This window comes from Corylus avellana, chromosome ca1 (assembly GCF_901000735.1).
Source record: "Corylus avellana chromosome ca1, CavTom2PMs-1.0".
In the NCBI taxonomy this organism is placed as follows: domain Eukaryota; kingdom Viridiplantae; phylum Streptophyta; class Magnoliopsida; order Fagales; family Betulaceae; genus Corylus; species Corylus avellana.
In genome coordinates, this window is record NC_081541.1 from 26676332 (window position 1) to 26691609 (window position 15278).

At 31.7% G+C, this 15278-nt stretch overlaps 1 long non-coding RNA gene across 1 annotated transcript; it reads left to right on the plus strand.

The window, feature by feature from the left end:
• The first annotated feature begins 9776 nt into the window (after positions 1-9776).
• LOC132167722 (uncharacterized) lies at positions 9777-12283 on the plus strand. The gene is made up of 3 exons (XR_009438708.1): positions 9777-10046; positions 11074-11212; positions 11726-12283. It is a non-coding gene; the product is annotated as an uncharacterized LOC132167722 (long non-coding RNA).
• The last annotated feature ends 2995 nt before the right edge of the window (positions 12284-15278 follow it).

Sequence of the window (15278 nt, forward strand, 5' to 3'; positions counted from 1 at the left end):
TATTATTAAAAAATGGACACATATCACTTTTATAGACTAGGTTGAAGGAAATTTCTTCAACCCAATTTGGAGGAAAACTTTGTCCAATAAATAATATTTTAAATAGAAAAGTGAAAGTTGATAGTTAAATTGCTGAGTCAGATATAGGTTGTTTGGGAAATTGGATAATTAAAATAGAAAAAGATGATCATTTAGCTAAATATTTGTTGAGCCGGATATCTATGCTCTAAGTGCTTTGAAAAATGGGTAACTAAAATAGAAAAATGTGTTTTTAGATAAATATTTGTTGAGACAGATGTGAGTGCTCTAATGAAATCTTGAAATTTTTTTTTTTTTTTTTTGGATTTAGGAAGCTCAAACTTGAAAGTTCTTGTTAAATTAATAATTATCCCAAAAGGTTAAGCTCATAGGAAGAAGTAAATTTAATCACTTAATTAATACTTTAACACTCCCCCTCACGTGTGGGCTCAAACTCCCTTTTAATAGGTGATGCCCAACACGTGAAATATTTAATTTAAATGAGAGGTGAAAATTGACGGAGTGAAGGTTCGATCCCTAGAACTTTAACTCTATTACCATGTTAAATTACCAATTATCCCAAAAGCTTAAGCTAATAAGAAGAGGTAAATTTAATCAATTAATCAATACTTTAACAACATGGGTCCTTATGTTTTCAGGAATCTGAGGGAAGCGTACGTGAATTACAGGGATCTTGATCTGGGGATGAACAAGAACAAGAACGTTAGCTTCATACGTGCAAGTGTTTGGGGAAGCAAGTATTTCAAGGATAACTTCAGCAGATTGGTGAGAGTGAAGACAAAAGTTGATCCAGATAACTTCTTCAGGCATGAACAGAGCATCCCACCTCTTCCACATGCACAGTAAGCCCAAGTTTGCTGGGTTTCTCTATCTTGTGTTTGTTTGAAGATCTAAATTACTAAATTTGTAACATCTTTTTTAGTATAAAATTTTGTTAAATTAATGATACTTTCTGACCTGAGAGGAGCAATAATTACTACTCCCCACAAGAGTTTTGGAGTTTTTTTAAAAGTGGGTTTTGGAGTTCATTAGCGAAAATAACTTTAAGTCACTCACCCATGTACTTTGATGCAAGTGTAAATCTAGACTTCATATGTTTTTATGTAAAATGTTTTGTACTGGAATATATTTTCAAAGTTTTCATTAAGTATTTTTCGGGGTTCGGCTCTAGGGGTGCAAAGGCGGTTACGGTTAGCGGTTAGTGGCAATAACCGCTAACCGTAACCGCCCTAGCGGTTAGTAAATTTCACTAACTGCAACCGCTAACCGCCTAACGGTTAGCGGTTAGCGGTTAGTGGCCGGTTAGCGGTTAGTGAAATAGATAACCGCCCGCTAACCGCTTTTTTAAAATTGGACTTTTTTTTTTGGCTTTTTTGGCTTATTTTTTTGGGCTTTTTTTTACCCTCATTTTTTTTTCTTGTATTTTTAATATCTTCTTGGGCCCAATTGCTATAAATATTTGAATTGTCATTGGATCATATGATTAAGTGTTGATCTTATAAACTTACAAACAAACAAAAATACTTCAATTGTAGTTATAAGTAACACATTGTTTAATCCAATGTCAATTACTTAATTTGATATTATATGAATCACATTGTCATTGTCATTGTACATGAATAATTGATTAAGTATTGGAATTGTAATTGGATCATATAGTTAAATATTTATCTTATACATTTATATTATTCAATATGCATATAATATAACTATAAGCAATTATATATATATAATTCAAAATTGTTCAAAATTGTTAATTTTCTTTTTTTTTTTCTTTCAAAAAATGGTTAAATTTCTTTTTCTAAAAAATGTTCAAAAAATACATTAATACTTCAATTGTGATTATAAGTAACACATTGTTGAATCTAATGTCAATTACTTAATTTGATATTATATAATCATATAGTCTCATTAAATTATATCATATGATTCATATGATTAATTATTTAAATTCTTATCATATTTACTTATAATCTTTTTTCTTTGAATTGAACTTAATATCTAATGGTAAATGGTAATGTTCAAACTCCTAAATCCTAAATTCCTAAAGTATCTAATAATGCTTTAATTAAATTGTAGACTTGTAGTTATAAGTAACATATTGTTTAATTCAATTGAATCAATTGTGATTATCATTGTACATGAATCATATGATTAACTTGTAGACTTATGACTTATGAGTTATGTCATATTATATATGTATTATTTATTATTATATAATCATATGATTTAATGATCAAGTCATCATGTGATATAATCATATCAATTATAGTGATAATATATAAATTACTAAAATTATAATGATAATACATTAATACTTAAATTATGTTTATAAGTAACACATTGGTCATTGTTTAATCCAATGTCAATTACTTAATTTGATATTATACGAATCATATCATCATTGTACATTAATAATATGATTCACTTGAAGTCTTGAATAAAGTATTTGAATTGTCATTGAATCATATGATTAACTATTGATATTATACATTTATATTATTCATATACATATGTAGACTTATATAGACTTATAGGTTTATAACATACATTGGAAATAAGTCTCTAGATATTTAATTGTTGTATTAGTATGAATTAGTATACTTATGAGTTATGTCATATTATATATGTATAATTTGTTATTATATAATCAAATGATTTAATAATCAATCTCATGTGATATAATCATATAAATTATAGTGATAATATATTAATACTCAAATTGTGATTTAATTATTTTAAAAAAAAAATTGTGATTTAATGATCAAGTGATTATATGATATAATCATATAAATTATAGTGATAATATATTAATACTCAAATTGTGATTTAATTATTTTTAAAAAAAATTGTGATTTAATGATCAAGTGATTATGTTATATGTATAATATTTTTATAATTAAATATATTATATAAAAAGGCGGTTAGCGGTTAGCGGTTACGGTTAGTAGACCCAATAACCGCTAACCGCTAACCGCTAGGCGGTTATGGCGGTTAGGCGGTTAGCGGTTAATGCGGTTAGACGGTTAGGCGGTTAGGCGGTTGGCGGTTATAGCGGTTAGCGGGCGGTTAAAAACCGCCCGCCTTTGCACCCCTATTCGGCTCATATATAAAATGAGCAACATCGGGAAACAGTGAGAGACTTCTTAAAGGTTTGTTTGCGGTCCTGTGAGTAGAGAAAAAGAAAGAAAAACTCAAACTTTCAAAATGGTTTACGAAATTTAAAAACAAAAATCATGTTTAGACACTAAAGAAGCTTTTTTGGGCAGTCTAAAAATATTTTCCATTTGATTATTATTTTCAATTATACCAAATATCAGAAAATACCGAAAACCTTGTTGAGGAAATATTTTTACAGAGTCTTGATCCCTACAATTTTAATCTGAAAAATTTATCCCAAGCACGTTAAATTGTTACAAACCAAGCCCTCTATTAAATTTTTTTTCTGTAAATCTAACGGAATTAGACACCAAATAATGTATTTTCTTTTTTACTATTCATCCGAATTAAAAGGTTTTTTTTCATTTAATTTTCAAGCAAACATCTACTCAACTCAACAAAACAAAGGAACGAAACACGTAATATATATATATATATATATAAGGGTTAAATTTACATTATCCCCTAAATTTTAGAGGTTTTTCAATTTGAATTTCAATGTTTAAAATTAATTGGCAATATACCCTCCTAATGTTTCAAAAATTTTCAATTCAGATCCACCGTTACTAATTTCCATCTAATTGAAAGCATTGAGGGTAATTACGTAATTTCATAGATTTTCGTCAAATTTGACGGAAATTAGTAACGGAATGTCTGAATTGAAATTTTTTAAAACACTAGGGGGTACATTGCCAATTTTTAAACATTGGACTTCGAATTGAAAACACCTAAAATTTCAGGGGTAAAGTGAATTTAACCCTATATATAAACTTTTTTGGGAAAAGTACACTTTGCTCTCCCAAAGTTTGGGACAATTTTCAATTCAACCTCCAATGTTTCAATTTTTGCAATGCACCCTCCCAAACTTGCAATTTTTTTTCAATTCAGCCAATGTTATCCCAAAATTTCCATATTGCCCCTAATTTTTTTTAAAATTTTTTTTATAAGAAAATAAAATAAAGTAAAAAAAGAATTTGGGGTGGCCGTAGCCACCCCTTTGGCCATCCGGCCATTTTTGCACCCTCAATTTTTTTTTTATAAAAAATAAAAAATAAAATTAAGGACAATATAGGAATTTTGGCATAATATTGGTCGAATTGAAAAAAAAAAAAAAAAATTGCAAGTTTGAAGTTCATTGCAAAATGAGAAATATGGAGATCCGAATGAAATCACCGTACTTTGGGGGGTAAAGTGTAATTTTTCTTACTTTTTTATTTCTAGGGTTAAATTCACTGACCCCCATGAAGTTTCAAGAATTTTTCAATTCGAACCTCAATGTTTAAAAATTGGCAATGTACCCCTCCTAATATTTTAAAAATTTTCAATTCAGACCCTTTGTTACTAATTTCCGTCTAATTGGACAGAAATCATCTCACGTGCGTGTCGTGTGGGATTTTGATGCCCTCTATTCTAATTTTGCCCTCATTAAAACCTATGAAATTATGTAGAGAAAAATCCACTTTACTCCACTGAAGTTTAAGGAATTTTTCAATTTGAATCCCAAAGTTTAAAAATTGACAATGTACCCCCCTAATGTTTCAAAAATTTTCAATTTGAACATTCCGTTACTATTTTCCGTTAAATTGGACGGAAATTTTTTAAAAAAAGCTTGAGGGTAATTATGTAATTTCATAGGTTTCCATTCAATTTGACAGAAATTAGTAACAGAAGGTTTAAATTGAACATTTTTGAAACATTAGGGGGGTATATTGCCAATTTTAAAACTTTGAGGTTCAAATTAAAAAAACTCTTGAAACTTCAGAGGGGTAAAGTGAATTTTTCCCAATTATGTAATTACCCACAATTTCTTAGGTTTTAATGGGGGTAATTACGTAATTTCATAGGTTTTAATGAGAACAAAATTAGAATAGAGGGCATCAAAATCTCACGTGAGACGCACGTGAGATGATTTTCATCCAATTAGACTAAAAATAGTAATGGAGGGTCTGAATTGAAAATTTTTGAAACATTAAAGGGAACATTGCCAATTTTTAAACATTGAAGTTCGAATTGAAAAATTCCTGAAATTTAAAGGAGGTAAAGTGAATTTTCACCTTTTTTTCTAATAATATACATAATACATTATCATGACATTCTTTTTTATTAAACAAATGACTTCGTTTATATTACTGCTTACAATTTATAAACCTTTGGCTAAATAACTGAGTTTACTACATAATAACATGCATACCATGTATTTATTACTCATTGTGTATTATTACTCACTAAATCATGAACTTACAGCTGATAAAAAGAAGTAAATTTAGTCATTTAATTAATACTTTAACATTCACCCTCACGTGTAAGTCTCTTTTAATAAGTGAGACCCCAACACGTAAAATATTTGATTTAAATGGGGGTGAATTGTTGGAGACAGGGTTCGAATTCAAGACCTCTGGCTTTGATACCATTTTAAATCACCACTTGTCCAATAAACTTAAGCTTAGGAAGAGGTAAATTTAAGCATTTAATCAATACTTCAATGACTCAGGATGGACCTCAAGACAGATGCAACCGTTTGGCATAATGGTATCGATCCGGTTGATGCTCGAAGACTTATTATGAGATTAGGTCGGTTGTTCATGGTAATTAGCATTTTTGGGTGATGTTGTAAACTTAAAGTTTTGATATATGTGTATGTATTAAGGTGTAGTTTAGATATTTTGTAACAATATATATATATATATACACACGTAATTTCAACTAATTAATGTGATTATTCTTAGTAGATGATCCAGTTGTAATGATTAATGTTGATAAAACAATATAGATCATATGCTTTTATTGCGTAGTATTCTCTTTTTGAGTAGTAAAGATCTCTTGGTCTTATTATTTTATGAAATGAGACTCAAAAGTGAACCGTTTAATTACCAATTAATTAATTTTTTAGAGAGTTACAAACTGTTATTTGAAAAGGCTTGGGCATGTATGGTTTCAATATGTGAAATTGAAACATAATTTTGATTATTATGTTTCATACCTTAGTTTTAAGTAAACATGTTATTTTTAAAAGAAATATAAATGTTTAAAATTTTATGTCTCTTTGATATTAGAATAAGGACAGAAATTTCCTCCAAACGGTCTGGAAGAAATATCCTTCAATCCATGTAAAATAGGGGAAATGATCTTCTCCAGTCCAAAATGGACTGGAGAATATCCAGTTAATGGTAAGAGATCATGATGCCATAAATAGGACATCTGTCTCATTAATAAAAAATAAATAAAAAAATAAAATATTATATATTTTAAAAAAATTATAAAACAAAATTATAAAAAATTAAGGGGTGGCTAGCCAAGGGCCCTGAGGTGGCCCAAGCCACCCCATGGCCCTTGGGGTGGTCTGGCCACCTCCTATGGCCAAGATGGGTGGCCAGCCACCCTTTATTTTTTTTATTAATTTATTATTTATTTTTTTTAATCTGGATTTTTTTTTTTTTTTTTTGGTAGTGGGACAGATATCCTATTTGTGACTGTAGGATTTCTAAGAAGAAATCTCAGCCATGAACTGAATATTCTCCAGTCCATTATGGACTGGAGATGATTCTATTCTGTAAAATAATGCCAAATATCTATAAACATTTAAAATGTACATTAAATTATTAACTTCATTAATAACAGTTTACTAACTTAGACTAAATTTAATGTGTCTTTTAAATGTTTATAGACATTTGACACTATTTTACATGGGTTAGAGGATATTTCCTTCAAACTGATTTGGAAAAAATTTCTATCTTTAGAATAATAAATTAGATAAATATATAAAGAAAATGAGTTTAATATTTTTAAAGATAAGAAAATATTAACAAAAAATTAAATTTTCATTTATTTTTACATGTTTTGATCTGGCGAGATTAACATATCATATGATATATGATTATTATAAGCATATTTTTGGAATATTTAATATTAGGTTTATTAATATTTTCTTTAATAGGTTATTAATATTCTCTTTATATTAGAATGTTTTTATTCTCTGTTATTATATTTTCTTGCCAAGTTTATTCTCTTCTTTAATTAGTTTAGGTATATTTTAAGGTTTCTTGATCAATACTCATTGTCTCTCTATAAATAGAGAGTTATATAATATTGTTTGATATTAGTGAAAATACATGATGTAGCTCACACATTTCTCTCCGCTTCGGCTCTCTCTTCCTTCTCTTTCTTATTTTATATATATTTCAACAAATATGTATAGAAAAAATATGGACAAATTTCTTACGAACTGAATTGTAGGAACTCCTACAACCCAATCTTTAAAAAAGTGATATATGTCTCTTAACATGTGAAAAGTACAAATTTTTTAATAATATATACATCTAACATGCTTAAAGAACACATGTCATTTTTTAGAGGATGAGTTGTAGAAGTATAAAATTTATGTGCAAAATATGTCATATAAATAATGGAGTTTTCATAGTTAAACAGAGATTGAAATGTGACTAATAGTTTAAAAAGAAATTTTAGGGGTACCAATTTTTTTATCAAAAGAGGCTTACAAAGCTGATGTGTAGCTCATTCATTGGTATTCATTATATTTCTCTTAGTTAATTGTTTTGTTCCTCTCCAATGAATGAGCTACATATCGAATAACTCTTTGCAATTAAGAGAATCTCGCACAATTCCAAGCAGGGTCTACCTGAGTTCATCTCCGAAATCGCTAGCAGCAGCCGGCTTCGCCACCAGAATTTGGTTCAGTTATTGGGTTGGTGTCGCATAGGAGGTGATCTTCTTCTTGTTTATGATTTTGTGGCCAATGGGAGCTTAGACAAGTTTTTGTTTGATGAGCCAAAAATAGTTCTTAGTTGGGAGGAAAGGTTCAATTTCATAAAGGGCATCACGTCTGCCTAAGTTCATCTCCGAAGACGGTTGGGTTGGAGGCATTTTGGGGAAGGCATGTGCATAAGTGATCACGTGCGAGTCACGTGATCACATTTCCGTCAAAGTAGACGACAGTGACTAACGAATAGGTGGAATTAAAAAAAATTGGAAAAAATACACTTTACCCCATTAACTTTCCACTCATTTGCAATTTTATCCCCAATGTTTAAAAAGTGACACTTTACCCCCACAAAGTATCTGACATTGGCAAAAAAATACCCATGTTTACACTTTACCTCCTTGAAGTAATTTATGTTTTACACTTTACACCCCAAAACCTAGATACTTTGCGGGGGTAAAGTGTAAACATAAATTATTTCAGAGGGGTAAAGTGTAAACATTGGGGGCTTTGAGTTAAGATTTGAAACTTTGAGAGGTCTTATGTCACTTTTTAAACATTAAGGGTACAATTGCAAATCCATGGATACTTCAGGGGGATAAAAGGTAATTTTTCCAAAAAAAATTAAACTTTGGAGGTGCTATGAAATTGAAACATTGGGGGTTGAATTGAAAAAAATTTAAACTTTGGGGGTACATCGTAAAAATTGAAACATTGGGGTCGAGTTGAAAATCGGCTCAAACTTTGAGGGGTAAAGTGTACATTTTCCTTTTTTAACAAAAAAGAAAAAAAGAAATGCACTTCATAATAGTTACAAATTCTCCCACAAGATACACAGAAATTAGATCACCAATTCTCCTCAAGCAGGTAAATACAAATTTTATCATGATGATTTGAATCGCCTAATTGATTTGCTTTGCTGCAAGTTGTGAAGAAGCCATCACACAACTTACTGAGATGCATATTAAAGTGATTGTTTCTCCTTTGAAGTAACAAATTTGAATCCTTATATTAAAGAAGAAAATGAAGTAATTATGTGAAAAGCGGTTAATAATCGGTTTTTAATAACCGCATAACTGTTAGTTGCAGTTAATCGCTAACCATCCTAACAGCTGCGGTTGTGGTTATTTAAAATTGAATAACTGCCTAAATCGGTTGCGATTTTGATTATGAGGGAATAACCGCAACCGGTTATACACCCCTAATTCATGGTAGCACCAATCTGAGAGCATTCTCATCTGACTCAATAAATTTACTCTATATTTTAGCTAAAAAATCATATTTCTCTATTTTAGTTAATCCGGTTCCCCAAACTAGGAATTCACTTTCACTATTTTATTTAAATATTATTTTAAAGACTTCTTTATTTTTCTCCCTCCGACATTCATTTATTTGAAAATTTGTTTTTTAATCTAACGGCCATATTTTCAAAATTTGTACTCCTCACCATTATCTTTTTATATATATAAGTCATTCTTTTTTATATGGGGAGTGAACTGTATTCCCACAGTTAAAAACATGCATTTTACCATTTTGACTCCCCCAAAATAAAAATTTATGAGAATGCAGAATGCTCTAAATCGGTTTAGTAAATGAAATAAAACAACTATATTATTCTCACTTATTCTGTACAAACACAACATAGCGCAGTGGATTGGCGCGTCTGTCTTCGGATAAGAAGGTCGTGGGTTCGACTCCCTGTGGTAGACATTCTTAGTTTCGATGGGTTTTTTAGGGCGGGGCTGGTAAAAAAATTTGGGCAAAAGGGTACCCGACCCGCAAAAAACTTTTTTTTTTTTTTTTTTTTGAAAATCAAAAAAAAAAAAAACCCTAGCTTTCGCCGCCGCTCCTCTTAAAAAAAAAAAACCCTAGCTTACGCCGCCGCTACTCTCTCTCGCCGTTCTCGCTGTTCTCTCTCTCTCTCTCTCTCTCTCTCCGGCGTCGCCGCTCTCTCACTAACGCTCTCTCTCTCTCTCACTAAGATCTCACAAATCTTTTAGGGGCATAGATGTAAGCTGCAAAAGGCATCAAAGATCTCACAGATCTGTTCCTTGGATTTTCAAAAATCCTAGACCACTTTCACAGAGAACAAGATTCAAGCACTTGATTTCTTAGCATCGACTTCTTCGAGGTTTTGTTTTTTCTTACTCAGTTTTTTGTTCTTAATATTCATTATTGTTATTTCTGAATTATGTCTGTCTGTTATATCATTGGACTTTGATCATCGAGGTCCTTGTTCTTTTTCTTCAATTTGAATTACATAACAGCCTCTGTTTTGTTTGGTTGCTGAGAGAGCTTTTAAAAAGCATTAGCAAATCTAATGAGAACAGTAAAATAACACCCCCATCACCATCACACTGTGCTTGAAACCTAAGCTCTGTTGGAACACTACTGGTGATTACAAATCAGACTCATACATGTGTGATGTGAAACATAATTTCTTTTTGAATTGGATCAATTCTTCCATTTCATTGAGCATAATTTATCATTATAAATAGAGGATTCATAGATAAAGAGTAGATGGATACATCTCAATGCCAAACACTACCTTAGCTTTGTTGGGCCCAGCCGCCATGAACATCAATCAAGCACACAAGATATATCATTATTGTCCACATAAATAAATAATTAGTTTATAAGATAAATCTCTGAATGACTTGTACGGAACATATAATTGGCACATGAGGTGTCAAACGCGAACTATATGTCATCGAGATTTACTAATTTGACGTGGTATGGCGTCATTTAATTGGATGGCAGCTTGATGGAAGGACTTATTTGAAATTGAGGTAAACTAAACTCGAAGATTAAATTAAAATTGCAACAACAAAAAAAAAACCCTGGGAACTAATATTCATTTTTCCCTTTATGTATCTTCTTCAATACATGTATTATAGTTTTGTTTGCCGTTGCAAATTGAGGGATTGCCTCCGTTCAGTTTTGCCAAAACAACTCATGATATATGTTTCTGCATTTTGATATTTCGAGTTGGTCATGGGCATCTATTCTTAATTGTAACATGCTCGTTTATCCCCACTCAACTTTCCCATTAATCAATGATATTAGGAAGACCTTTTATTTTCCATTGGGAAACTGTATTTTGCAAACCCCCAAAAATTTTGGAATATTAAATTCATGATTTTTTTGTGCTTGCATAGTGCAATGGGACCTCGTTTGATCCACCATGAGACTCCTATTGTTGCTTCATCTGCTCCTCCTGCGGTTGCCCCATCACCAAACATGAACAATCTTGGACATGCTTGTGTTGCTCAATACAATTCCATGGCCTTAACTGAGGTATATGCATCTCTTTTAGTTTAATTATGTTAACTTTCCCTTGCTTTGTATCCTGTATGTGTGTTTTTGTTCCTAGTTGTGATGTTTGCCTTTTAAGGTTTCAAGTCTAAACATGTTGTGTCTTGTCTTCAAAGTGCCACATCCACATTTTCATATTATGTCGGTCACATCATCAAACAACAGTTGTATAACTGTTTAATAAATTATTTATTCAGAACCTTGGTCGTTCTTTTAATCGCTTCTCTAGTTTAATTATGTCAACTTTCCCTTGCTTTGTATCCTATTTTTGTTCTTGCTCTTTTGATGTTTGCCTTTTAAGGTTTCAAGTCTAAGCATATCGTGTCTTGTCTTCAAAGTGGCACATCGACAATGTCATATTATGTGGCTAATCTTCATGGTCACATCATCAAACAACAGTCGTATACATTATTTATTCAGAACCTTGGTCGGTCGTGGTATCTAGTGGTCATAATTCTTACCAAAATAAGAACTAAATTATAAATTATTTTGCAGTGAAGCGACATCAACAGGTGCCATATGCCAGCTCTACATGGAGGGATTGCTTTGAAGTCTTGATATATATATATATATTAATTGAAAAGGTGGGAAGGGGCGACCGGTGTAGTTTTTCCCTTTGGGCGTTACCATCGGGGTTTTCACCCGCTGTGGCTACTGCTTGGGAAGGCGAGCCCGTCACCACAACCTCACAAAGGTGTGAGCCAGTAGAGCCCCTTCAAAGTAGCATCTGGTTCACGCATCTATTACCGCAAGCGGATTCGAACACGCGACCACTAGGATGAAATGAATTCTTCTACCAACTCAACTACCACCCTTGTGGTTGAATCTAATTTTATATATATGTGTATATATGTATTTATATATTGCTTTATCTTTTTAGTTATTCTTTATGTTCCTCTAAATGGTTGGTCTTGAATATTCTCAGGTCCAACTTTTACTAAGTGATGTTCTCAAAAATAATTCCCAAGATATTTGGTGGACATTACTTGTAATTTCTTTTTGGGATTTTATGAATTATGGTAAATATTATATGCTTAAATGTTTTTTTTCCCCTATGATTGTTGAGCTTAAACAACTTGGGCATACAAGATGGTGTGTTAAATTCTCATTGTCGAAACGAAGATGTCGAAATCCAGCCATCAAGTTGAATCGAGTGCGGGTCTTTTTCATTTCAATTGATCGGGTCTGGTCGGGTCGGGTTTCCAGGTTTTTCTATTCCTAAGCACACACATTACATAGGGGGGGGCTTCTTTTCCATATATTTGAGCCTTAATGTCAGCTAATTGGGCCTTTTTGTGTCCAAATTTGATAAGCTATTGGGCCTCTTTTTGACTGGCTTTGTTTTCCTTTCTTTAGGAACCCTTCAATCTTTTCTTCGTCCTCTTCCGGTAAAATTATGGCCTTTTTTTCTTTTTTGGAAAAAACTCATTATTACTTATCAAAAAATAAATAAATAAAAATTATGGTCTTTTTGGTCATTTTCCCATAAATTTGTTTTTTTAAAAAAAAAAATAAAAAATTTGTTTCCTTGTCCTTTTTTGGACTTCTTGAATTTGTTTGGGCCAACTATGACTCGATCAAATAAACATGTAATCTTTAGCATCTTAGCCCATTTAAGGAAGAAGAAACAAAATCATCTCAGCATGTTCCTCTTTTTTAACCCCTATATTTGGCAAGCTATTTGGTGAATCTCTACTTGCTCATTTGTATTTGGATTTGGCTTTTTGTGTCTCAGTTGCTAAACAAGCAATTTTGAACATTTTGACCTATTACTCATTTTTCTTTTTTCTTTTTTTCTTTGTTATCAAAAGTTCTACTCGGCTCATTCACTTTTGGGACCTCCCTAAGGATGGTTGTATAAATTACCACCTTGCTTGACTCTACTAAAGGTTCCGACAAAACTGATTGGAATATTAGGTGTTTGGGCACTTTAAAGAAGTTTGGTATTTTCAATGTGAGATATCGCACCTCTATACCCAATTGAAGCCATGCTTGGTTGCGAGGGTGTAAATCTAACACCTCCAATTCTAATGGCTACTATATTTTTTGAAGATCTAGACACTCGTGCGATATCTTGTACCTCTGCCGCTACACTATTAACACCAACCAATAGACCTAAAACTAAATTGGCAATTGACGGTCTCAGCTTGATCTAGCACCCCTTGAAGTATCTATTTGGTTTTGATACAAAATCTATCTTCTAATTTTATTCAGTCAGAAGTTAGATGGGTGGAATTTTTGACCTGTTTTGGTAAACGCCCACACCTACTCTCAAGTCTTGCTTTTAAAAAAAAAATTAAACATACCATTTTAATTTAAACATGTAATTGTTACAACTCTAAGCTTCTTGTAATCTTTTTCCCTACTCTACTATTCTTTAGCCAAACTAAGACAGTAGACTCTCTTTTCCTTGTTTGTTTTTCTCTATTTTTTTATTCTTTCATATTCATATTGATGATTTTTTTATGAGCACATCAAATAGCTTTTAAAATTTTTATTCTCTTCATACACATTTTATATTTTTGTACAAACACTTTTATTTATTTCTTTCATTATTCTTTTAATGGGGTGGCTAAGCTGCCAGCAAATCCTTATAATAGGACTTGAGAAGGGAGCTACCTGAGATATAAAATGCTCTCTCTACTAGGACTGTAATGATCAATTATATATATAATTTATTGTTAAATCAAATAAACTAACACGTTGTGGTTATGTCTACTAATTTCTTAGGATTGAGAGTCTTTGCAATTTGTAAATGTGACAAATATATTCATATGACAATATTTTGAAGAACTGCCATGCATTTCAATTGTGATATATTTATGACTTAGTTATTATGTTTGTGGTTTAGATTTTATATGCTTGATTCATGTTGAACTTATTTCTCTTCTATATTAACACTTGTAATATAATTGTGTGTGCATGTGTTTCGAACAATATTTGTTGTTTTTTTTTTATTTTTTTTTTTTGCTTTATATTACCTTATCTCACAAGTAATAATTTGAAAGGTTTCAAGCTAAATAATGAGAAAAAATAAACTGAATCATGCCTAATTTTTTTTGTTCTTAGGAAACATTTGAGCTCAATTATGACAACACAGCTTGGCCAACCATCCCAAAGAATGTTCAAGAGTGGAGCTACCTCCAAAAGAAGAAGCACCATGCTAAGAAAGAAGACCAAATAAATTGGAAATTAGTGAAAAATTCATGCAAGTCTTCTCCTGCTCTCAAGAGAACCAACAAGAGGGTTTTTCCCCTAAATCTCAACCAAGAACAAGGAAGTGGCCTTCTTACTCCACTTGGATCCATGTGCAAATGGAAAAAACCAGATTTTGGATGGACAAAATTAAACACTGATGGATCTATAACTCCGAAAAGATCCGGGTTTGGTGGATTGCTTCGAGATCATATGGGTGACCCGATATGTGCATTTGCCTCGAATGCACATGGAGATGACATATTCTTGGTCGAACTATGGGCTATAGAGAGTGGTCTTCGTCTTGCTTTGGATATGGGCATTAAGGTAATATGGGTCGAGTCTGATTCGCTGAGTGCTGTGAAGACCATTAACAACGACCAACCGTTTAGTCAAAAGGCTGCTAGTTGCTTGAAGGACATTTGGGGGCTTTTAAGGAAGTTTGAGAAATACAAAGTTTCTCATGCATGGCGTGAAACGAACAGAGCAGCTGATCATCTTGCAAAGATGGTTCTTTTCGAAAGGGATTATAAAGTGTTATTTCCTCGTGATTTTTCCAAAGACCTTTGCAAGATTATCAAGGACGATACAGATGGAAAAATTTATTGTAGAGGATCCAATGAAGTTTTGTGGTGGAAACCAAAGTCGTGAATTTGAGGGATCATGGGGTTCTACTTAAATTTGACGGATAAACAATTTTTTTTTTTTTTTAAGTAGATAATTGTAGACAGTAGCACTTCATATTGTAAATTCTTATCACTTCACTTGTCTCCAACATTTGTAACTGTATAGTAGCATTTTGTGTTTGGAATGTAAAGTGATAAATTTGTTTCCTAAATAAAATTTTATTAGT